The following is a 25,318-nucleotide window of genomic DNA, read 5'->3' on the forward strand; positions in this document are numbered from 1 at the left end:
CTCTGCCAGGTACAGCTGAGTCTGGAAATTGAGGTTTAAGGCTGATGACAACTTGTGTATTAAATGTTACAAATTAACTGTACTTTGGAAATTGCAATTATAGGCTTTTTTTAAGGAATCTAAAGCTCTCTTGTTTATTCTCTGAAGAGTTGGTTTTGCTTTTCCCGTCATGTTATGTTATTTTTCTGAAATTAGCAGAATATTTTTGTTTCTGCTTTTTCCTCATGTATCATCTGATGTCAGGAAGGTGAATTGCTTCCTGCAATAAACCTCTGTAATCATAGAAGAGTTATGGGTATAAAGTGCAGTATCATACTTTATTTTTTCCCTTACAGTAAAAATATTTAATGTCTTATAAAATGGTCCATCAAGATAAGTGATATTCTGGTCTCTTTACTCTTATGATTAAAACTCTTTTTAAGGATATTTGTGTGTCTCAGAACATGCTGCAGTTCCCAGTACCTTTAGTTGTTTAGAATAGAGGTTAGGCTGATTAAACCTGAGGTCTGTCATCTCGTGGTGATGGGCACTCAAGCTGAAATCTGATCATCAAAAGAAGGTAACAGAGTCTGTGAAGTGAGGTGCTCTCTTTTGGCAGCAGGTGTTACCAAAATGCTTTCCTGTGACTTTCATGCATTTGGCTTCCCGAGACCCTTATTGAGAACAGCTTTGGGGTGGGAGCCTCATCTCCTCCCAGCCAAGCACTTGGCAGACAGCAGTCATAGGACACATGAGCATTTACAGATGGCTTGCCTCTGTAGGACTGTATCTTCTAAGGCATGGCTAATAATTTTGATTACGGTGGAGGACTGATGTAATTTCCTATGGGAAAGGGAAGCAGGCATCTGGGATGCAATGCAAAGGTAGGAATTGCAGTCCTGGGCTGCCAGAAGTCATTCCTTCTTTTGTATTTTGAAGTTTGTGTTGGGCTCTATTACAGGACTTGGGAGATGTGCTTTCTTTTGGATTTAGGTTACTGTAGGATTTATGGAAGCTGAAGAGTACATTGTGTCCTTGTGTACAAGGGCATGATCTGTGCTTGTGTAAGTGATCCTAAAATCTGTGGTGTGATAGCTGTGGGAGCCAATCTTGGATATTTGGAGAAGTGAGGAGCAGAAGACAGACTTTTTAGCTCATGTGGATGACATTCTTTTATTTTGCAAGAGGTTTTTCGTCTTTGCTTGAGCAGCTGCGATGAAACATCCCTTTCTGTTAAGGACAAAAGCAAAGCCCTTCGCTTTAATGCAGGCAGCAGGGCTGGGATGTGCTGCAATCACTTGGCTTTGATCCTTGGTTGTGGTGTAGGAGAGCACAGCACAGCTCAGGAAAGTGGAGTGGTGAAGTGTTTCTGAGTCCCTGGTTTAGACTGACGCCTGTGTTGCTGGCCCAGGGTAAGATGAGATCACTCCAGGCTGCAAGGGCCATCGAGCTCTTTGGGGTCACCTGCAGCAGTCCCATCCCACCCACCTCTTCCTCACACCCTGTTCCCCCTCCAAGGTGCCCCCCAGGCAGGGAGACTGGAGGAAAATTTTCTGAGAGGACTGTCAAAAAATTGTCTGTTCCCTCCCAGCTTGAAGATTGGGGTTCTCTTATGGCCTTTTATCTTATACACAGTTTTTGTGTTAAATGAGCAGCCTTTTTGCAAGCTCCACTGTTCCTTCAGCTGGGAGCGGGGTTTCTGCCTAGCAGAGATTTTGTGGTAAAATTTATTGCGCTTGTACTTTTAACACTAACCTGAATGGGTTTTCCCCTTCTCTTTTTAAACAAGCTTTTTTTTTTTTTTTCCCACTAATGGGAAATTTCAACTTGTCCTCTGCTTAAGCACAGTTCAAGCTTTTCCAGGAAAATGGAATGAATCAGTGATGCTTCTCTCTTCTGCTTCTTGTATGCTTAGCTAATTGTATTATTTTTATTGTGGTTTTGATTGCATAAAGGCCTTTTTCTGGCATCATTTTCTGCATAAGACAGGGCAGACAAGATCTCTAAGGTGGTGCTTCTCCCTGTGTTATCCCCAGACCTTCAGAGTTTGGAAATCACAGCTTTGTGAATCTGAACAAGGACAGACAGTTCTTACAGTGTGTTGTTCTCTTGTGGACTGAGGGGTTTTCATTCAAATGATGTGCAGGGATGAGCATTCAGGAGCACAGGATGACTTTGAGCTTACCCTTTGGCAGCAGGGAGAGGCAGCTTCCCTCCACAGCTCCCAGGCAGCCCCTTGGTGCTCCTCATTTCCTTTGCTGCCACTCACTCTCCTTGCAGATCCCAGCACTGTCCTAGAGGTTTGTTCTTAATTGTTTCACCTTTCACATAGACTTGATGCTCTCTAGATTGATGGTCTGAAGCATGGGTTTAAAAATCAAATAGCAAATGACTGCACTCCAGTGGATGCTATTGCACTAGACATTATGTCTTAGAAGTCACTGTGGTTAAGTGGAGTATCTCTGGAATCTTGTTTTTATCAAGACATTTATGTTCCCATCTAATTTTTGTGGAGAGTCGTTTAGACATTTTCCAGATTAGAGCATAATGGAACTGCTAGCTATAAATGTTCAGAGGAATCCATTACACATGCTGATTTAGTGGTTAGTCACAATTACTTTGGAGCTACAGTGTCAAATTTAACACCAACCTTCAAAACCACATCTTGTGAAATCCGGTCATCGTTCCTATGAGATGTTCCAGCCTCCCTGAGAAGAAAAAGACATTTTGTACAGCAAGATATAAAAGCAATTTGGAGGGGACAGGCTGATGCTGGAGGAACAACTCAGTGTAAGAAGCAAACCAGCAGGCAGCTTTTCCCTGTAGAGTTTTAGCCTTTTTCTTTCTGCTCCATGGAAGGCCAGAGGGTTGTGGTGGCAGTGATTGTTGTGGTTATTTCCATGTGTGCTCCATGGAAGTCTAGAGGGTTGGTGTGCTGATTTCCATGCACGGGAGGTGCAGGTGGAGGCAGTGGCTGATGGAGCTGGAGCAGGACAGTCCCATGTGCTGCAAACCTTTCTCTTTCCTGCAGCTTTGCAGGGTTCTGGCTGCTCCCAGACAGGTCCCCTTGAGGTCAGGACTGGTATTTCTGGTAATGGTGCTGGAGATGTTCCTGCAGGTTCTTTGGAGAAGGCACCAAAGGCCTTGGAGCTTAGTTAATAATTAGAGTGACTCTTGAGTAACACAAGTATCAACAGACATTTTCACTTAACTCTAACTATATATAGGTGTGGTTTAAAAATCAAATAGCATCTGCTTTAAGCAAAGCCTGAGAGTGGAAGGTGTTGCCTGTTTTGCTTTTGAAACATCACCTTTTCCCTGAGATAACTCCCTGCTTGTTGCAGTTGGCTGTGTGTTCCCACATCCCACAGATGGAAGTTGTGTGCAGTGTCCTGAGCTGCACCTTCTCTGCCTTCCTGGGGTGGGAGTTATTGCTCTGAATTGAATGACCGGCATCTTGCTGGGTGTTGTTTGCTTAGGAGAGGCTTATGACCTGCAGGACTGAGTGTTTTTCCTTACTCTTCAGCTTATGAGTTGAAAGTGAGCTCGTCTGAAGGTTGTTGTTGCACTCTGTCTTGGGTTTTAAGCCAAGGGTGGAGGTGGTCAAAATGAAATTAACCTGAGATTTAGAGAATGAGCAAGTAAGTCTCATTGAATTTGTGCATGTTAGAGTCTCAGAACAATATTTATGTTAAGGGATGAGCGTGTGCAGTTGGGCATCCTGAAGCTCTTTGGTTGCTTTGTTGTCCAAGAATATTTGTTTCCACAGTGGTTAACGCTAGAGATGCTCACAGGATACCTGAAAGTGCTTCACTGTCAGTAGTTTAATAGCATGATATAATAGCCCATTTAAAAAGAACATTATTGGTGTTGTTAAGACTTGGCCTTAGTTTGGAATTTCTTCTTGATACCTGGAGGAGATATTAAAATTCTAGGTTTGTGCAAGCTTGAAAGGGTCAGTACTCTGATCGATAGCTGAGTTTATTGGTAAAGCTTCCTAAACACATAGGAATTTTTAGATATTTCAGGTCAGCTCCCCCTTCTTACCAGTTGCCCAGACATTAGAACACTTTAAGACCTGTCTAACACACAGATCATGTAACCCTTTCATTCCCTTGGGTTTAGAACTTTATTTTTGTTCTTGAGCACAAAGTAAGCTTTTAGAAGAGGTAACATTAGACGACTTCAGTTCTGTCTTGAAATTAAGTTTTCTGGGAGTTAACAGCAAGGTTGCTGTGAGTTTGAACTGCCTGGGGAAGGAGTTTGTACTGGCTGTTATGCCTCTGGCAGCTCATCCTCAGCTTGCTCCTGGAGGCATCCACAGGGCATTGAAAATGTCAAAGCAGATATTGTGCCCTGGGGTGCTGCCAGGTCTGATCTTGATTTGATCTCCAAAGCTGCCTGGTCTGGCTGCTGTGGAGCCAAAATCTGCAGACTCCCCGTTGTATGTGCCCTGGACTTGGCAGGGATGGTGCTTTCATGGCCCAGCTCACCCCTGTTAAAGACAATGGTGCTCATCCCGTTGATTTCATGAAGAGCCCCCTTCCCTGGAGAGGCTGCCTGCCAGGAAAGGAGATAATTCATGCCCTGCATCAGCCCTGTCTTAAATTGGTTGAAGATCAGGATCCGGTTAGCTTTAATGATAAGAGCTGGGATTCTGCAGTGTCAGCTCTTTTCCACCGGGTTTATGCTGGGACCACAAAACTCATAGGAGTTGTGTGATGGGATGAGAGGTTAAGAGCCAGTGTAATAGCCACAAAATGCTGCAGCCTTACAAAGAAATGTCACTGCATCCTCCTCGGATACTCGTAATTAGTAATTCCTGATTTGCCCTGGCTCTTTAGAGGAGTCTGCTGGGAGGTCAAGCCTGTGAGCTGCACTTGGCTGCCTGGTTAGGGCTGTTAAACCAGAGTGCTGTTTCTGACATTGTTCATTTTTAGGACTGGTTTCCATGTCTTGCTTTAAGTGTTGTCATTAGCAATTTACTGGGCTTCATTTTGGGGATGGGAGAGCACTTTGTGATCTCTGAAGCATTTGGAAGTACAGCAGTGTATGGCAGTGACAATACATAAACCAGAACAATAGTACTGCTTTCTAAATGTATTTTTTAAACTCTGTTTTCTCTTTAAAACTAATTCTTCTGGGCAACTCAACTGAGCATATGTATTATTGCTAACATTTTCTTAAAATCAAATCCAGTACATACAGGTTTTTTACTGTTGCTTTTAGAGGACTAATTCCTTTTTTTCTTCCCCAGCAGACTGTGTTCATCCTGCTCTCGTGACTTTTTTCCTATTTAATTGCTTTAGCATTGCACTGAGTTCTGCTTTCACTCTTTAATTGGCAATCATATCATGTCCATGGTGAAAGAGAGGGAATTTCACTGTGGAATTGAAGGCAGAGATTGGGACCACTGTGTTTTCATTTAATGAGGAAGGTACTTAGTACTTCTCTTCAGACTGTGCCTATTACACCAAGTGGGGTCCACTTAAGTGAAGCCTATCAGATATATAATAACACTCTGAAAAGAATGATCAATTAGGGCATTGATAGCAACTAACCATGACTCTGTGCAATGGCACAACCAAGGAGGAGCCATTGGTGCCAGTGTCATGGGAGGTATGGGCTGACATGGCTGGTAGGGATGTGGCCAGAGGAGCCTTTGCTTCTCTGCCTCTCAGGTGGGTGAGTCCAGGCTGAGTCCACCTTGACTGGTGGACAGCTCTGTGCCCTCTGCTGTGCTCATGGGCTTTGCATGGCAAGCTGGGCAGCCTCGCCTTAGCACTGCAGTAAAACAGTATAATTGAGATTATTTCTTCCCCTCAGTGGGTTTAGATACCCCTGCTGCCCTTATATTCCTCATGTATAAATGCTCAGTTGCAGCTTTCTTGCATTTTCTTTCTGTTGGTTGCTCTGGGAGCTGGCTCAGTGTAGAGCTACCCCTGATACGGGGCAACAGAGCTGCTCAGACTTCTGGCCCTGGGTCCTGTTTAAACCAGCCAGCCAATTTTGTTAGCTCTGCTGAGTTAGTGTATAAATAGCTTTTGTTCAGCCTCTATAAATGCCGTAATGTCTTGTCTGGGAGGGTTCCTGCACTTAACATTTTAGGGTTCTTAGGGTATGGCACAGACTATTATTGATCGCTTCTTATAGGTGCCTGTAGTTAGCATAAAACAGGAAAGTACAACTGGAGTTGTGGGCACTTATTTATAAATATCTTAGAGCAGCCAGGAAGCCTTGGAAGGCTCAGTTTGTGCCCCTTGGTGTGGGGCTGTGGGCTTGGGTCACCCCAGCTCCTGTACCTGGGGTTCAGAGCCAAACCCTCCAGCCCTGGCAGCAGCAAGCACCGTGCACCTGGAGTTCCCTGCCTGGGTAAGGAGGCGTGAAGGAACAGCACAGCAAGTTGTACTTTTGCATAATAACTACGAGTCTCATCCTGCCACCTGCCCAGGCATTGTGGCTTTGAGGTCACATTGATGCAAATACGCTGTGCTGAGTGCTGGGAGAGCATCTTTCCTGCTTTTTCTCCCTTTTGAAATGCATGCCACACGTCCTGGAATTCAGATTAATCAGAAGCAGGAATGTTTGTACCAAGATTGGCTGATGTATTTATTTTACCCAGGATTAATTTATAAACTCTATCTCTACCTGGAGAAGTTTGATTAGCATTATAAATCTAATGTGCAATGGATACTGAAGGAATTGAGCTTTAAAAAAAAGGAAATGGGAAATTAGAGGGAGAAATTGGATTTAAATTGCAAGGCTGCCTGTGGTCCTGGAGGAGCTAGGTAACGTCGTGTTCCCTGAAAAAATGTAGTCTGTGTGGAATCTACTTGTTTTATTTATTACAGGTATTCAAACTGTGCTTAACCCAGATCTGAATGTGCCTTAATGATTTAGAGCTGATAACAATAACAGAACCTTTTTTTTAGTAGCAAAACTACACAATATTTATTCCCTAACATGGACAATAGAAATAAATATGTAAATCCCAACTGGCAGCTGTGAGAGTGGGTTTCATTTTTGTGATGCACAAGATTTTGAGCCAGCGCTAGGACCTGACTGATGAAACTGTGCCCATGTGAATGCACATCTATCCTGCATAGTCTTTCAAATCCTTGGTCAAGTTTCCTGTGGCCACCCTGTGAACATTAGTGGAGCTGCTGCTTGCAGAATTTATTTCTATAAAGTCCGTAACACTGGGATTTTCCTCCTTGGGCATACAAATGGCTTAGAGGAAAAAAGATCTTTTCCTGAAGAGTGGTGACCAGTATTGATAAAGTTAAGTATTGAAATGGTTTTTAACTGCAGACCTGTTTGAGGGCAGGGGATATTTCTATAGAGTAGGAATGTTTTTTGTGTTGTTCCCAGAGTGTTGCTCCTTGCAGTTGCCTCTAGGATTTGGGAGTCATTGGAGGAGGTCGTGGTCTGATTGTTTTTGTTTTGGTCGCTTTCCCAGCTGCTCCCCTCTATGTGCTAAATGGGTTTTGTAACCTAAATGGACGCAATTGCATGGATGAAAGAAGACAGCAAAAGAGAGAGGGAGAGAAAGAAGTGAGGAAATATTTCATGAGGCAGTTGAAGTGAATGATTTTGCTGATTGGTGAGGTGGCAGGCGGCCATCTGCTCTCTCTGCATCCCTTCCAGCTGACCTTAGCTTTGTTCTCGGCGAGCTCCTCCTAGGGCCCGTCACTATGGAGAGGGAAGACATTCACCACAAACAGATTCACAGGAGGTCACTCCTTTGTCTCAGACCTTCTCTCTCTGTTCCAGGTTGCTAAAGCCACCCTTGCATCATCTGTCCTTACCCCGGAGCCGCCGTTAATGGCCCCGGTGTCTCTGTGCTGCTGACGCAGGCACAGGGTCCTTGAAAGCAAGGCAGTGACAGTGCAGAGCTGGCATTTTCCACTAGGTCTGCTAATTAATTAAGGTCATATGTCCCAGCTATTAGTTTGGCCACTTCTTTCTCCATTAAGCAGATAGTGAAATGCCAGGGAAGGGAAGAGCAGTTCTCCCACAGAGCACCACCATGGCTGGGGTGATGGTCACAGGGTGCTGTTAAACCGTGGGTATGCCAGCCTATTGATGAAGCGGTATTTGCTGCTTCAAATAGGAAAATTTGGGTTATGTGGCAAGAAATTCTGCATGCTGGAGTGTTTCCCTGATTTTTCTAAGGGTCTGCTTTGCTGAAGGCTTGCTAGAGAGTGAGGTGTTGCTAGCTCAGCTTGCTGAGTGCATGCTGGCAGAGCTGAGAAGCAGGCTTTAGTATTTTTAAATAAGCAATCACTGTCTCGCTTAAAAAAAAATAATTCTTTTAATCAAGACTTATTGCTAATGTGGAGGACATTCCAGTGCAGAGTACATCACCACTGCAATTGTCTAGACAGGTTACCAGTGTCCCTGTTAAGCAACCTCATTATTTATTTATAGTTATTTATTATAATAAATGTGATTGCCTGCAGTAAGACGCAAACTCCACCGAGTCATATTTCAGATCTCACAGCTGTGTTGTTTGAATTTTCAGAATAAATGAAATGTTTGCAGCTGCAAACAGAGCAGCCTCTTGCACTCTCAGGTGGCTCCAATTGGTGGTGTTCCTGGTAAAGGTACAAGAGGAGGAGATGCTCAGTTTTAGCAAGGAGGAGGAGGCATCCTTCAAGTCCCTCCACACTTCCTGACCTTGGATGATGTCCTTGTGGGGTATAGGAGCTGGTGGAACTTGCTGTCATTGCTGACTTCAGCAGGGTACCTCAGGTACTACATTTAAATGCTTTAAATGGAAAACATCCAGTCTGTGTAAGAAAATGGAGGCTTTATGGATTTGGTGAGTTATCACAGGGATCATGTTCTCTGCTGCAGGCCCATTGACTTTGGTTTTAAGAATTACTTACTTAAGATTTGCCTTTCTCAGTGGCTGTGGTGAAAATATGGTGTGTTTTTTTCCCCCTGGAATTTTGTTGGTGTGGTAGGAGCTTGCCAGAATCCCAACAGCTCCAGTTTTCTGGGAGAAACAAGAAGCTTGCAGGTATCTGACTTCTGTCCAAAGGGAATTACTTCCTTTTTGACCATTTACCCAAAATCTGAAGTTTTCTGAGCTATCCAGCCAAGGAGGGGAGGTTGTTCATGAAGCTGGAGACCAACTTCGGAGGGAACTGACCAGAGGGAACAGTTTCCTTTCTCATCCTTTCTGATTGCTGCTCAGCCTAGAAGTGGTCCTTGCTCTTTCTCCCCTCGGAGTCTCAGGTCTTCATCCTTCTGGGAGTGCTCTGACTGCTGTCCTGGCTGTTAAGCATCTTTCAGAAGCTTTCCAGAGCTCCTCTGTATGAATCTCCACTAAGTTTTGGGCATGTGCTACGTGTGCCTGTCCTCTTGGGTGTATTGTAATTACTTCAGCTCCTTGGCTCTAAGGACAAATATTTATTATCTAAATGAAGTTTATTCATCATACCCACTCACCCATTCTGCAAAGCTATATGCAGAAGATAACTTCGTATGCTGCCAAATAATGGTGGAAAGCTTATCCAGTAGTATATTTTATATATATACTGAGTGGCAGGATTAGGTATAGTAGATCTGTGTTTGTAAGTTTGGTCTGATGGCAGAATCTGGTCAAAATGGTTGAGCTGGTCTAGATGTATGTTTTCTTTCCTATAGAACTTGGTTTTATCAAAGTATGAAAGAACATTAAGTTTGGCATTTTATGAAATGACTTGAGGGAATTGAAGTTAGTTGTTCTCTGTAGCATTTGATAAAATACACAAAGGCCAGAAGGAATGAATGATTCACGTCTCGACTGTCAGCCGTGGTGGAAAAATGAGGTGAAGCTGGATTCGTGATATAAAAATCTGTTCATCAGCACTGGAACTTGTCAAAACATAATTTCATCTTGTTAATTTTAGTGAGTTATTGACTCAAAAGTAAATCATAAAGATTTGTAGAAGGAGAGCAAAACGGTGTTTTAGAGTGAGTACTTATTTTTAGCTTGATTTTTTTTTTAAAGGAAGATTTCATAAAACTTCCCGCTGTTATAAAGTTAACATGTTCTTGCTCCAATAACGCCTGCCTGATTGCAGAATTTGAGGTTTAATCATGCACCATCAAATTCTATTTTCAAATTTAGAGTTAAAATAGTCTTTCAGGCTTAAGTTAACATGCTCACTTTCATTTCAGTGCACATAGTGGCAGATAATTATTGTGTGTGCTGTATTTCTCTTATTAGTAGGTTAGTATTACAGCTTCTGCCAGACCACAAATAATTAAGGGTTACTTCAAGTATGACTTAAAAAAAAAAAAAAAGAAAAGTAGTTTTGAGGAATCCTACGCAGTGAGGTAATGAGTGTCTGCAGCAGAGACCACATAAATGACTTAATGTGCCCAGATCAGCTGATAGTCAAACATAAAACCTGCTCAAGCTTGTTAGCTAATCTCATCCATAGAACTAACTGCCTATTCTTCATGGATGTTAACCCAGTTATACTAACTTTTTAAGGTAAAAAACCTACAAAAGTGGAAAAATTACACTTGAAAAGGGAATAATAAATGAGCCTTCCTGCTGTAATTAAACAGACCTGTGGACTGATTCAGACACTGCTGTTCATCGTGTGCAACTGGTTCTGTTCAACCACTGCTATTGAATGTGGTTCAGCAGCCACATCCTAAACAGAAGCTGTTGGGATGGGGACTTCAAAATTTCTATGCCAGTGTGTGCATGCAGCAGATGGACTTGTAGGAGAGAGGAAGAAATAGGCTGGTTGTGGGGAGGATGGACATGGACAGAAGGAGTGCTTACACAACTCTCTTGTATCATTGACTTAGATGAATGGGTTTGTGTCTAGCAACAGATGCAAGTAAGGCAGCATTTTAGGTCTGGAAATTCCTCTAGGATGCCTGGATGAAAAAGAATCTATTGCTGTGAATTACTTATAAGTAGTTTTGCTGGAGCCCTAATGAAATAGCAAAATTTGAGTGGTTTGGGCTGTTCTTGGGCAGTGCAGGTGTGCCATGACCATCCATCTTCCTCCTGTCTCCAGAAACACTGTAGAAAATGCATAAGGGTCCAAAAAGCAATGGGATGTGGAAGAAATAGTGCTCATCTTCAAAACTGGCTTGGCTGTCAGGGTCCCTCTGCAGTGCAGATTTTTTTTTTCAAGTGGTATTTGCTTGGTTTTTTACTGCTAAAACCAGTGAAGTCTTAGGATCCAGCTGGTCTTCCCATTCTTTTGAAAGGTGCTCCAAGGTGTGTGATGTTCTCACCTTCAAAATTATGTCAGTGGATACAGGAGAGCCCAGGACCACCAAGTCTGTTGGCAACATCAGCAGAGACCTAAAGGAGCTGGAGGCTCCTGAAAATACTTTTTAATTGAAAATGTTGTAGAAGAAGCAGAGCTACTTTCCAGGTCTTTTTCTTTAGCTGTATGGAAGATCTTGCTGTGGAAGAAAGCTCAGAGGCTGGTTGTTTTGCTTGGCTTGTGGATGGTGTGGGTGGCTTGGAGGTGGGATTCAGCTTTTCCCAGCAGAATTGGGAGATAACAGTCAGGAAAGGTGGGAAGGTTTTCCTTTATCTGAAGCCAAACAGCTGGCTGAGTGTAAAAGCAGGAATGGAGGACTGTATCAGTGGAGATGCAGTTGAAATTGCTGGCTAGGAGAAGGGCCTTTCTTCTCAGCTAAGATTTGATATGAGCAGGACAAGATTCCATTGCAGAGGTCAAGAAACGTGCTGTAATTGAGTTGTGCAATGAGCTGTCCCTGGGTGGAAGCTGCTGCGTGTGGCTGGGTAGGGAAAAGCTGTTCTTTAACTCTTATTCAGAAAGAATCAGCAGTCCTTAGATTCAGGCTGGCTGTGAGGATCTCAAGTGGTTTGTTAAAAGCATGTTTGAGGAGTGTAGAGGTGAAGGGAAGATGTGGAAAACAGCTGGAGAGACAAGTGCATCCAAGCCTGGGTGGGAAAAGTCTGTGGAGGGCGAGGGCAAGAAGCAGATGGAAAGCAGGAAGGTGGGCAGAGGTGGGCTGGGAGTCACAGGTACATGGAGTCATCACTCTGGCTACAGTGCTGCTCCCCAGAGCTTTCTATTTCTGGTGGCAGATGTGGAGAACTAATGTGTTGTGTTGCAAAAAGGAACAAAAATTCTAATATTTTGCCACTAAGGATGCAGGGTGCTTACAGAAAAACCTAGAGGAAAAGCAAGTGTTTAACAGTGCAGGTAGTTTGACCCACTGATGGTTTTCTGCTGGTTCCCTCTCACTGTTTTGCTGGATTTTAGTAGGACTTTAATAAATGACTAAGGTACTGTGATCAGTTTGCCTTGCAGCTATTTGGGAGCTGATTTGTGGTGGTGGTGGTGACTGCAGCTGGGGTGGGCAGGAGAGGGAGTCTTCAGCAGAGAGATGCTCCTTGGAAAACCAGATCAACCTCCCTGGTTGTAACTGGTTCTTCCTTCCTATGCCCTGCTTTCAAGCTCTGATTAAATTATGCTTATTTAAAAAAGGAGATGGCTTCTAAAATGACTCAACAGTGTGTTAGTGAAACCATTTGATGTTGGCTGTTTCTGCTTTATCCTTTAGCAATGCTATTGAGACAGAGGTCCTGTGATTTACTGTCTCAGATTCTGCATAGGATAGGAGTTGCAGAAGCAGGGGGAATTGTTAACTGCTTTCCTGTTAGCTTTTAACATTCATGCAGTTGGTATTTGGCAGGATCTTCAATATATATAATCTGTCACAGAAATATTCTTGAATTGCAGGTGAAGACCTGCAGTAGTAATTTGGGCGAGATGCATTTCTCCTCTTCTGCTTTTGGGTTTTGGTTTTTTTTGTGGGGGAGGGACTTTTTCTTATTTTGTTTTTGGTTTTGTTTTGTTTTTTTTTTTTTCCCTGTCGTGTTAAAATCAATATTGAATGAGTGCTGCTTTGAAAAAAAAAATTGCATTCAGGTGTCCAGAGCCAGTAACCAACAGACAGCAGTTGAAACAGTCTGAACATGGCCAGGCAGAGGAACAGGATCATTCATCATGCTTGCAGTTCGTTACAGAGATAATGTTTGAGGAAATTAAAGCGTGGTACAGAACTGCTCAGGGGTGCTTTTCCTGCACTGTGCATATGCTCATGCTTTATTTGCCATTATTCTGCTGTAATGTATGTTTGGCTGCTAGCAAGCACATGAAAACCTAATATCAGGCTCAAACTGTGCCTCCTTTGTTTATAAACAACTTTTCTTTTGCTTTACGCTGATGGAGCATGATACAGAGACATCTTGCCATAGACTATGTCAGTATAAGGTGCCAAAAATGAAGAGGGAACATTTTATGTGATTAAACAAGTGAGACGTTCTGACAGATGTTTGCCTGACAGAGTCTGCAGGAAAGGCAGCAACACTCAGATCTGGTTAGTGCTCCTGTGTGTGTTTGTGCCCCAAATTCAGGGGGAGTTGTTAACAGCTGGCTGTATCACACAGGCTCCTGGAACCTCTCCCCGTGTGCTGTGCAGTGGCTGGGTGTGGGCTCTGTTCCTGGAGCTGGGCTACCTGCAGAGTCCTTCCCCATTCCAGCCCCAGCAGCTTTCTCTCCTCTCCAGTCTTCCTTTTTCTTAGCATCATTGCTTTTGTTTTGTGGCTCCTGACTCTTTCTTGTACTTCAGGAAGTGTTTCCTGGTTTCACTGAAGGCTTTTGACACAAATCTTGACAGAATAAAATCACACTGAAGATGCTGGTTCTTACCTCTTGGCTGCAGCTGAATGTCCTTTTAATTCCCAACCCAATGGGCGTCCTTTAAGGGCAGTTTATGTTAGGGCTCTGACAGTTTTTGTCTATTAAAATAGCTTTAAATTGAAGTTTGAATTCAAAGTAATACAGCTATGGCTTTGGAAAAATTGCTGTTGATTATTTCATATTCTGATGTAGATGGTAGAAAGGCCCTAAATATTTTGAAGTTGCATTTGGAGAGTAATAAAAATTAATTCAGACTTGTCCAAGCTAGTCTGTTTGGCTTTTTTCCCCTCAGATTAATAGAGCAGGATGGATCTTTTTGTGATGCATAATCAAGATGGAAATTTGTTTTGAGTCAGACTGCAAAGGTGTAATCCCCTTCAGGGATTATGGTACATTTTGCATATTGCCTCCAAGTGACTATCCAAGGTTTCAATGGATGCTTTAACCCTGGTGCTATCTGTAGCAGTTTGGAAAGCATTCATTGATAAACTGGATTTTACCAACAGCTTTGCAAAGACCTGAAGGAAGGCAGGGATGCCTGGGAGAACAAGGAACAATATTGCCCATGAAGACATTGTGATTCTGTCAACTGCACTGATGAAAAAGGGACACCTTCCTTGTGTGCCAGAAGTACTTATAACTCATTTGGGGTTGAGTTCAACCCCAACAGCAAGTGTGTGTTTGATTTTTCAGGCCATCTCTCTGTTTGTAATAAGCTGGTTGTGTTGGAGTAAACCAATCATGGTTCACCATTAAATCTTGATTAGCTAACAAACAGCAATGTGTTACATTATATCTGTTTAGTCTCATTTGCATGGGGTGGAAGGTAGTGTGAAGATTTTATTTGTTGGTGCGTGGCTAAAAGGATTAGATGTGGCTCTGCAGAGGTGGGGGCAGATGATGGGGAGCTAGGGTGGTGAAAGAGCATCTGCCATAGTACTGCTTATTCCATAAACACTTATTTGAAAGAAACTCTCTCTGTATCCTGCTGTGTTTGGGTTGAAGGAAGCACATTTATTACTTTTGACTTTGGGAGAATGCTAAATAATTGCATCATCCTACCAAAGGCAGTTGGGAAACAGGGTGGAGAGACAGCATAAAGGCTAAAGAAGTGTAAATGGTTTAAATGTTTCTAATTTATGGCACAGTGCTCACAGGGGAATATGCTCAGTAAGACCTGCAGCATCTTTCCTGTTGAATGAACGGATTAATGATGGCAACGTTTGCCGTGTGAGGAACGTGGGTGAGGGCACTCCTTGTCTTTGGCTGTAGGAAATACTTCAGCTGGAAAAGCCACCACTTCCTTGAGGCTGCCTTGGATTCTGCTTTTACAGTTGAGAGAGCAGACTCTTTTTCTGGGATAGTTTTGGAAAATATTTAATTAAGCGGCTCTAATGAGGGGCCATTATAACTGCAAATGGAATTATTGTTATCATCATTTCAGCTGTTAACATTTTAAGGGCAGTTGTTCACAAACTGTTCAGTAATTAGGGCCCAATTCACTGTGGAAAAGTCGTAGCTGGGCTGCTGCTGCAAGTGTAACATGGAAAGGAAGTCATTCTTCACAAGGTGTGCAGTGGACACATGGACCCATTGCTTTTCAATGCAACATGTTCTTCTATAAGTGCAAACGTCAAAGGTTCAGATCCCAGAAGTGGTGTGGGCTGCTGTGCCATATGCACAGTAGGTTTATGCACTCTCACAAGTACTGCAAAATTGTCATGGTCCTTTTATAGGTGTGCAGAGCAGAGTTTTGGGACAGAACTGTGGAAGCTTGTACTTGTGGCACAGCTGTTCTAATGATCACAGTCTACAGCAGTTCTGCAAACTCAGTGGTATTGTGATATTAATGGCCAGGTGAGCCTTTGAGCCTCCTAGGAAATTAAACAGCACGAGGAGGGGAAAAGCGCAAATTACCTCTCTGTTCTTGGTAAGAAGCAGCACCTTACACAGCTTGATGCAAATTGTTTCTAGTTAAGGAATGTCTTAAAATGCAACTCTGCAGGGTTGCTGAGCTGTAGCTATAGTTAGAACTGCAACTATAGATAGCATTAAATTTATTTAAGTGCTTATGAAGTGAAGTTTGCCATTTCCTCCGAGACTTATTTTAGAGCAAGTCTAGCAGAATTTTTGAGCAGCTTTGTGCACCTCATGTTCAAGCACGTTCGTACTGCTGAGGCTGGGCAAGAACACAGGGCTGTGTCAGTGTCTGGCTGAGTGGGTGCTTTGCTTCCTTACTCTGGTTTGGGATGGTCCTGCAGAAGCTGTGTGGTTGTAGCAACCTTCCTGCTGGTCCAGGTCCTGGCAGAGTGGCCAAGCGTGGCTGGAGCTCTGCTTCCACAGGGAGCCCTGTATTAAAATAACTTTGTGTCTATTTCATGCTGGTTCATGTTTGTTTTCTGGATTAGAGTGTATTCTGCAGCTCTTGATTGGTAAACCCTCTTGCTAATCAGGGGAGGAAGAGCTTTAGCTCAAGAGTGGGGCTTGGTGGCAGCACCAAGGAGCTCTGGAAAATAAATGCTGTGTGCCACCTCTAAGCCTTGAAACTGTGAATTTTCTTGTTTCAACTTAAGTAAATGTCATCTCTCCTGAGAGGAGATGGATAACTTTTATTGGACCTGGGCAAGGCTTTTTCCAGGTAGCAGTGGTTTGATCATGGCAGAGGACATGGTAGAAAGTCATTAGTGCTCCAGAAGATGTGTTATCAAATGGCTGTCGTGGTGGTGGTGGTGGGAGATCACAGTGTCCCTATGCACTGACTCTGTGGGAGCACATGTCCTGTTGTTACAGGACCATCTCTTGGAAACTGGGTCTAGGGGTTGGGGTCAGGGTCCCTAGGTGGGTTTCTGGATGGAGAGCTGGTTTCCTGCAAGGCTCTGCTGTCCTGCAAGAGCAGCTTTCCTGTTTTACAGGTAGGAACCACAGATAAAAGGGAATTCTCTTTGGCACCATGTTGGAGCTCTGGGAGAGGCAGGCTGTGCTGTGTCATTTTGGTGAGAGAAGCGGTGTTTTTCCAAGAGCAGGGGGATACATCTCCTGCCATGAACAGCAGCTCATGCAGAGAGAGTTAGAGAGTCCTTCAGAGACCTGTGGGCCAACCAAGGACAGTGGTAGCCCCAGAAGATGTGCTGGGATACACAGGGAGCTGGTGCTGCTTTGCTTCCTTGCAGGCTCCTTCCTGGAGCTAAGGCAGAAACAAATCTAGCAGTGAACTGAAAAACCTGTTTGGGTTAACATTTCCCATCCGGGGAATACCCTAGAGCTGCAATCTTGCTTTGCCTTCAGGATAGAGTCTGGACAGCCACAAGCACCTCATGTGAGAGCTCCTCCACTGCTGTGCTACAAGAAACAAGCCAAGATTTCCAGCTCTGGAGAAACTGATGCTTTTTTCCATTCCCATCCTAAGCAATCTGCTAGCAAAGGAATTTATGATAATGAAAATATTTTTTGTCTGAAGTGCAGTAGCATAGAGCAATAAAACCCATAATTGCAGCGGGAATATTCCACGTTAAACCAAACTATCAATTATAGTTTGCACAGAGGTTTGCTACACTAAAAAGGTGGTGCTTTCATGTGAAAAAATATTCATTATCTTCTTTCAAACACACCTTAATTGCCAACATCAAAATTATTAATTAAGCAATACATCTTGCAGAACTGGATTGGCTCACCCGGTGCATGTGGAGTGTGGTAAGAAATGTATGGAGAGCATACACGTCCCTGGATCCTTGCAAGGGAGAGCTGTCTGTGATGTCTGTACTCAGAGTTGATTTTATGGCAAATGTAATCTTTTGGGGTGCAGTGTATTTAATTTGGCAGCAAAGCTGTAACAGAAACGGTGACAAATTCTTCAGCCAGTCCTTTTCCTCAGGTTCCCTGTCTGGCAAACCCTCTGGTCCTGCAGCCGGTTCAGGGGGTGGCCAGGCTTTGTGCTGGGCATCGTTGTTGCCAGATCTCCCTGTCCCTGGGCTTAGCCCCAGGTGCTCCAGGTGGCCCAAAATGTGATTTTGAAATATCCATAATTAATGTAGTTAGAGCAAAAAATACAAGGAAAGAACCTTAGTTCTTAGTTCTGTTTTGCTTGTCTGTCCCCTCCCCCAGGTGTACCTGTGCTGCTGCCTTCCAGTTGCTTCCAGTGCCGTTCTGAAAAGCACAACTGCTTTGAAGAGCAGAGCTATTCTACTCGAGGCATTCCACATTTTCATGCTAGCAGAGGCCTTGGATAAAATTAAATTTTAAGACTGCCGGTTGAGACCTGGAAATTTAATTTCTTTAGCTTCTGGTAACTCAGTCCTTGCTCAAAAATGGCTTTTCTGTATAATGAGGTTGGTCAGCATCATATCTTATTAGTGCAAGGAGAATCTCAGACCTGCTGTCTTGTGTATCAGATGCTTGTTATCTTCCTGTTTTCCTTCTCCTTTGTTTTATCACTCAGGAACATCCCCAAATTAATGGTGAAAAGCCGTCGCCCGGAATGGTCCTCACGGCTACAGGTGAGACTTGAGAGTACAGCTGGATCCCTGGGTATCCAGCTTACACTGAGCCAACCAGACCTTTCCTCTCCAGGCACCTCAGTGCACCTTCGCTGGGCAGAAACTCCCCTCACTCTTTGTTGATGTTGAAGCCCTTTCTGTGCTTGACCCTAATTTTGTTATATGTGTGAACTTGCCGTGATAATGATGAATAAGTTTTTTTCCTCTATATATGATTTTAGAGAATGTTATTATCTTCTGTTTCCCACTAGCTCTGGAGGAAACTATGCCTCTAAAGTATTTGTCTCATCAATTTGTAAAGACATCTTTATTGCCCTTGGTGGATCATAAAGGCTGCTTTCCAAGGGGATGTTTACTGTAAAAGCTAATGAAGACATCATTGCTTTCCGTGGCATCTTGTAACTTGTTCTCTAGCAAGAGTGATTGACTTCTTGTTGTGACTGTATCTTAGCTTCTAGGTGTGTGTTTTAATGATTTTTTTTCTTCTCAGGTTGATAATGGTAGAGCTGGCAGATTGGACAAAGGGAGCATGGTCTAAAGTGGCAGGGCTTGCAGCAGGCAGGGAGGATGTCAGGGTGCTCTCTTTGCTTTTCAGGTTTCCTTTGCATAAGAAAGTGCTATTGTGTGTATCACTTAAAATTACATATTTCATAATTTTTTTAAGATTTTCTCTCCCACCTCTCAGTGCAGATAGGGTGTTCCCAATTACACTTTTATGACTATAGATTTTGCACTTCTCATTCACAAGAGCATGGAAATGTGTTTAATGTAGAAGAATTGTCAAACAGCTTTAATCACTGTAGATGTCTTATTGATTCCTGCCCTCCCTTTTCCCAGAGAGCCATTGTGCTTACACTGGCCCATCAACTTGTGTGCAGTGAATAAAATCTTACCCCTCTCTTGGTGCCCTCTTGCCCTGTGTTTAAAAGAAGCGCTGTGAAGAGCCAGGGAACTGCTCCTCTGGGATTATTGGGTAGCTTTAGTTACAGTGAAGAGAAATAGTGGGAGGAGGGAATAAGCAAATTCTATTTTGTGCCATTGCTTTGCTGCCACGTGTGCTAAACTATTCACACAGGACAAGTGGTTTTACATCTAATGTATATTTTCAGCCGGGGTGGCCTTTGTGAGACATAAGTGACATAAGGTGAACAAACTGCTTATTAAGGTAAGACAATGAAGCCCCAATCTTAAAAGGTTAAGATGTACTAGAAAGTATCAGAGCATCCTCCAAGTCATTAATGCTGTACAGAATGCACAGCATGTGGTATTTTGAAAGGCCACTGTAACCTTTTCAAGCATGAAGCATGCTAAAAGGAATCTATTTCCTCACTGCCTTGAAAAGGGAAATCAGTCTTAAAAAGCCTTAGATTTTATTTGTTTAAAAAAAGAAACAAATTTGGTGCATAAAGAGAGAGGGAGGATCCTTAAAGCTAAGTGAGCAGTGAGCTGTCTGCAGCGAGGGAGCAGCCCTGGAAATCCGTGAGCGATGTGAGATGTGGAACTTCATTTATGAAAGACAAAAATATTCTTGCTGTTGTATTTCTTCCCCAAATTCTTACCTGTGTTTTAAACTTTGCACAAGCTTGGTTTTGGCTCTGTTCAGAGCAGAGGAACGTTGTGGTTGGATGAATGTATGGTGTGGGATCTCTGCACCTGTTTGCAGTGGGGAGGACAGGTGGGGAGGCTGCAGGGTGGAGCCAGAAGGGGCAGCTTCACCCATCCTTTGTGTTAACAATGTCCTGAGCTGCAGAATCAAGCAGCAGTTAGTTCTGTTAGAGGGGGAAAAAAATCCACAGGTCTTCAGGCAAATGAGCTACAAAGACTTGAAAAGGGTTTGCATATTCCATAAAGCTTGTCTGGTCCTTTGAGTTAGTGTGTTTGGTCTTATCTAAAGGAGGACAGCTCCCTACAGAGCCAGCCTTGCTGTCCTGTCCTGTCCCACAGCAGCACCACTGTCCTCACCCAGCAGGTCTCTGTGCTTCCAAGCCCAGCAGTTTCCATCTCCTTACCTGCCGCAGCTGGGAGCAGGAGCAGCCCATTCATTCCAGCCCCAGGGAATGGATGCTGCAGCCATGTGCCCATGCACTCAGTGTCTTGGGGAAGCAGTGGTGCTGAACAGTGGTGGACCTCCTGCCCCACTTCAGATCTGTTAGGATGAGTTGGGCCAGACCACATTCAAAAGTTCTGGGAAGTCCAGTTGTACCTCCTCCTAGCGTGGTACAACTTGAGGACTCTTTTGTTGCTCCCCAGCCTGCTTTGAATTTTAACAGAGAAGGTTGTGAAGAGTTAACAAGCCTCCTGCGACTTGAGGAAACCCCCAGTTTACCCTTGAGGAAACTCCCATCTTACCTGTAAGGAGGCCGTGCTACATTGAAGCAGCTGGGCTTTGCAGCAGGCATCTTGCTTTTGTTGCTGAGGTCTTCATGAAGCAAATTAACCAGATGCAAGTTCTGACTTAAGCCCACTGGGAGCTGGGAAGATAACAGACAGTCTTGCCATAAGTTAAATATAAACTCTATGAAAGAACAATTTAAGTGCTACTTGTTGTCTGTCCTTGGCATCTGTTGGCTAAATGGCCTCTTCAAATATACACGAGAGCTCCAACTTCACTTGCTGTAGCTAAGCTCCTGATTGCAGGATGCATTTTACTCCTGACTATTCAGCTTTTGACTCTTGCAGTGTCAGTGGAATTAAAGAGCACAAAGAGCAGGGTTTTACAGTCATTGCTGCTGCTTTTACTCCTGAATCCTGAAAGCTGCTCCGGAAGAGCAGAGGTTTTGTGTGTGGAGGGAAGAGATGAATTAAAATGTTTTATCCCCTCCTGAACAGAGAGAAAGAGAGTGCTTATGTTTAGATGATCTCATTCAGTGGGTGTCTAAAGGCTGAGTGATGTGCACTGTGCCAGGGTTTTCAGTACATGTTGCATGGGAGCAGGGCTGTTTTGCTTTTCTAAAGGAATGGGGGAGATTTTGGTCTATTGGGGGTTTCTCCAAGTTTTGGATTTGGTTTGCAAGCTAGGTTGTGCAGACTGATATCCGGGCATTTATCACCCAGGTTATCACCTTTCATGCATTACAGGTCCATCATCCATTTCTAGTTCTCAGTTTGCTGAAAACCAATGGCAATTTCAGTGCCCCTGTTTTGGGACTCCTGTGGGACTGCTCCCCGTGTGACACATTCAACAATCAGCTCATAAAAGTGAAGTCTAGAACATGCAAGGAAGGGACAAAGCAAGGATCTTGGCAGCTCACCAGCCTCGCTATCTTTCTTGGCTGAGGCTTGCAAGCATCAAGTTGCGCTCCTGTGTGGAGGAACAATGGTTTAATGTTTGATAGTGATCAGATCAGGAGGAGAGCAGAGCACCAGGCATCCGACAGGTTGTCAAACCTGTCACATCCCAGCCTTTTCTTCCCCTTGACAAGGTTAGCCACTGACTGACAAGGGTACACTTTGCCAGGATGGCAGCAGAGCCTTTAGGAGGAAGAAAAATGCTTTCAAAAATGAGTTCGGCTGCTTTCCACGTATCACAACATCTCTGCACAAAGCTGTATTCTCAGATGTGCCTTTGCAATGACTTTGAATCTTTTCCTTTCTCCACTCCCCTGTTACTGGAAAAACAAACACACACAGAGCCTTTCCACAGGCTGCAGGTGCCTGTTGGATGAGGTGTGGAGCAGGGTTGCAGGGCCATAACCATCCCTTGTTGTGGCTCCTGGCGTGGGTGGATGTCTGCAGTCTGAGCACCAGGTGCACACAGCCATGGAAACCCACCTCTGGTGACACTGGTGTTACAGATGAGGCGAATTTGGAAATGGATGAACTTGGCTGAACTGGAGGCGTTTCTCTCTTGAGGCTTTCCTCCCCTACCCACCCTTGCCTCTCTTCTGTTTTTCAGGGTATTGAAGGGGTGAAAGTGTCACAGTCTGCCCATCTATTCACTTCCCACAGTGCTGACTGCTGTGTTGGTAAAACAGTTCCAACTAATTTATTTTTTTTCAAATGTGCTTTTAATACTCCCTCACCCCTAAGTGTTTGACTTTTGCAAGGCAGCTTGGCCCCAGGATTTTGTGATGCAGCCCAGTGTATGTTTGTGTTGCACGCTTTCCCTGCCATGTGCACATAATTGTACATAAACGCTTGTGCCCTCAATTCACTTTTCCCGAGCTGTGGCCAACCTCAGTCCCATTAATATTAAAACTATACGTTTGCAAAACCTTTATGGACTCTGCATTTGCTGTAGGAGTGGAAGGATGTTTGTTAATCCTTCTCCCTTGACGCACTTTATACTACCTTGGATCTGGTATAGTTTTCGCACTTTCGAACCAAAATCATAAAGATGATCGTCATAAGGCATAAAAAGTTAGCATGCTCTTATCTATTTTAATTTTGTTTGAATGATGCCATCTGCTTTTCTGAATATGGCGGGTAGCTGAAGCAGGAGAATGTACCAGTTGGGAATGGCAGAAACAAAACAGCAGTGTATTTCTTATGGCTGATGGATCATTATTTTATGTGCTGGTTAAGTGAGAAACCCATGCATCCCAGTAGGTCCTTTCTGCAGAGTTCATCCAACAGCCTTTCCAGGCTCTGAGCTCTAATTGCAGTCCTGCTTTTCTCAAAATACCAAATGCCTGGTAATTGTAGCCAGAAAGAGGCAGATATGTGAGTGCTTTTGCAGGATAGGTTAGTTGCACAAGTTTCCCTTTTGGGAAGAAGTCATGCTTGTACCTTCTCTGTCAGTTCCTTGGGAGAATGAACGTTGCTCTCCTGCCTCTGCTGTGGGGAATGCCACTGGGATGTTACTTAACCCATGAGTGAGGATGCACTTGCTATAATCCCAGCTATGGGACAGATCTCAGCCTTCGCATGTTCATGTCCCCTCACCTGCATGGGTCAGTGTTTGGGATTAGGCCTGAACTGCAAGACTTTCAATTATTGTGGTTATTCTTCTGCTGAAAGTGATTATTTTTCTACTGAAGTATGATGAATAACAGAGTGGGTGTGTTATGTAGAAAGCTGCATATTTGGACTACTCACTGTTGTTTGCCATCAGATACAGAAAGAAATAAACTGTTTTTGTTAGCTGTTTTATTAGAAAGGCAGGAAGCATCTGCTTAGCTGCACATTGGTGTGCAAGTTGGTTGTTTGGTATTCATCATGGTGTTGTAAGCATCTGTTGACAGGTGGGAAGAGCTCTTTGGGAGCAGGCTCATGGCTTTGTTGCCTACCTGGTGTAGCTGCTGCCCAGGTTAGGCTGACAGGTTAGGAGAAAACCACTACTTTGTGCTGTGCAGAAATCTGTTAGTATGGGTGGATACCCACTGACCCAAGCAGCTAAGACAGACATTAAATAAATGCCCTCAACTTGAGAATGAAGGAACTGAAGCTGAGCTGCTGTCATGCTAATGCTGTGCAGGAGTGTGTTTTTAAAAGTGGTAATATATGGGAGTTGTTTCACTAGGCTTAGTTTCCATGTCATGTTACAGATTCAGTTGAACTCTGGAAGCTGATACTCATCTGATGAAACTGGAATTAGTGTCCAGCCAAGTGAAATAACCACCTTTGGAGAGTGAGAGGATATTGGGCTCTGTAAGGTATTTGCCATGAAGTAGGGTAGATCTTTGTGGGGATAGAAAGCATGAACATTAAAGTGAGTTTCAGGTTGTCTTGGTACTTCTCAACTTTCCATGTTCTTGGTGACTAAATGACCTAAAAGGCTTTAGTAAGAAAAAAAGTTCCTCTTTTGACACAATGCTGTATATCTACTATATGTCTTCAGAATGTATGAAGACAGTCTTTGACCTGCACAAATATCAGAGGGCCATACAGTTTCTTTAAGGTCACTCACATAACCCTGTAGAATAATATGCTGGCATTGCCTTTGACAGATTGCCTGGAGATTTGCCTGCTGAAGCCAGTCTTCAGAGCCACTGTGTCTTGGTAGCAAAGACTGTAATAAAATTGTTTGGTTCAAAACAGACCGTTCTTCATTTTGACTCGTAATCAATAACTGTCTGTGGCTGGTGTCGCCTCGGACTCTGTCTCATGGGGACATATTGTACAGTGGAGTCCTGTATGCTAATCTGTGTCTATAAATAAAGATCCATCTCTGTGAAGCCTCCTACATCCTTCTGGGGCTGGTGGAGAGCTATGGGGTAAGAGGGGAGCTCTTGTTTAGAGCCTTAGTAGACTTGGGTTAATTTGTATTCTGGATCTGCTTTTTCCTGAAGGGAGACAGGATTTAGTACTTTCAGCTGCACAAGTGGTACGTTTGCCATGTCTGTAGCAAGTGTCTTTGCATTCCTTGTGGCTGAATAAAACAACAGCCACGGTGTTTCTGGCAAACATGCATAGATAACAAGTTCTGGCTAACCCTTCTTGAGTGTGATGGAGTAACAGCACATGGGGACTTGTCCCTGCAACCAGGGAGGCCAAGTCAGTGGCACTCAGTGCCATCTTAGTGTCAGCTCTTGATGGGTACGCAGGGATGTGTTTGGGGACAGCACAAACTGTGGCAGTGCTTCCTCAACCTCTCACCTTAACGGGACTGTGTGTCCCAGTGGCACCCCACTGCCTTCCAGTGCGATGCTGGTTGGTGATAAGGATTTATTTTGGGATGTGGCTAAGTGCCACAGGAGTCTGACTGCTTCCACGTGTCCCAGTTTAGCAGGGTAGATGCCAGGAGGGAGCTGTGGGCAGAGCATCCTGGTTGAAACGTGAGGCTCGTGTGGGATCTGCTGACTTACAACTTGCTTCTGCTCTGCTGTGGGATTTTTTTAAAGATGCCTGCAAAGGCTTCTTTATATGGACGTCTGAGGGAGAGGCTGGTGGCGTGGTGGGAGGATATTGAGTTACTTTGGGCTGCAGGACACAGTGTCTGTGGAGCAGACGAGTCTCTATTTATACATGCAGCTGATGGTGGGCGTGCGAAAGCTCTCGGGCTGCTGCGTGAGCTGTTGTCTGTGCTGATAGGAAACAGCCAGATGGATCCTGGGGAGGTCAGAGATGCTCTGCCTTCCCAAAGTGGGGCTCTACGTAATACCTGGTATATTTGCTGTCCTGTTGCTAACTCTGGCTGCAGCACGTGCAGGATGTGACTTAGATGGAGCGGAGTACTCACCTTGAATGCCACGCTCTGACCAG

The 25,318-nt window shown here is 44.0% G+C and overlaps 1 protein-coding gene across 1 annotated transcript in view; it reads left to right on the forward strand.

The window, feature by feature from the left end:
* HS6ST2 (heparan sulfate 6-O-sulfotransferase 2) overlaps positions 1 to 25,318 on the forward strand; it is a 126,773-nt gene that overhangs the window by 12,318 nt on the left and 89,137 nt on the right. The window lies entirely within an intron of this gene.

Source organism: Camarhynchus parvulus, chromosome 4A (genome assembly GCF_901933205.1).
Source record: "Camarhynchus parvulus chromosome 4A, STF_HiC, whole genome shotgun sequence".
NCBI lineage: Eukaryota > Metazoa > Chordata > Aves > Passeriformes > Thraupidae > Camarhynchus > Camarhynchus parvulus.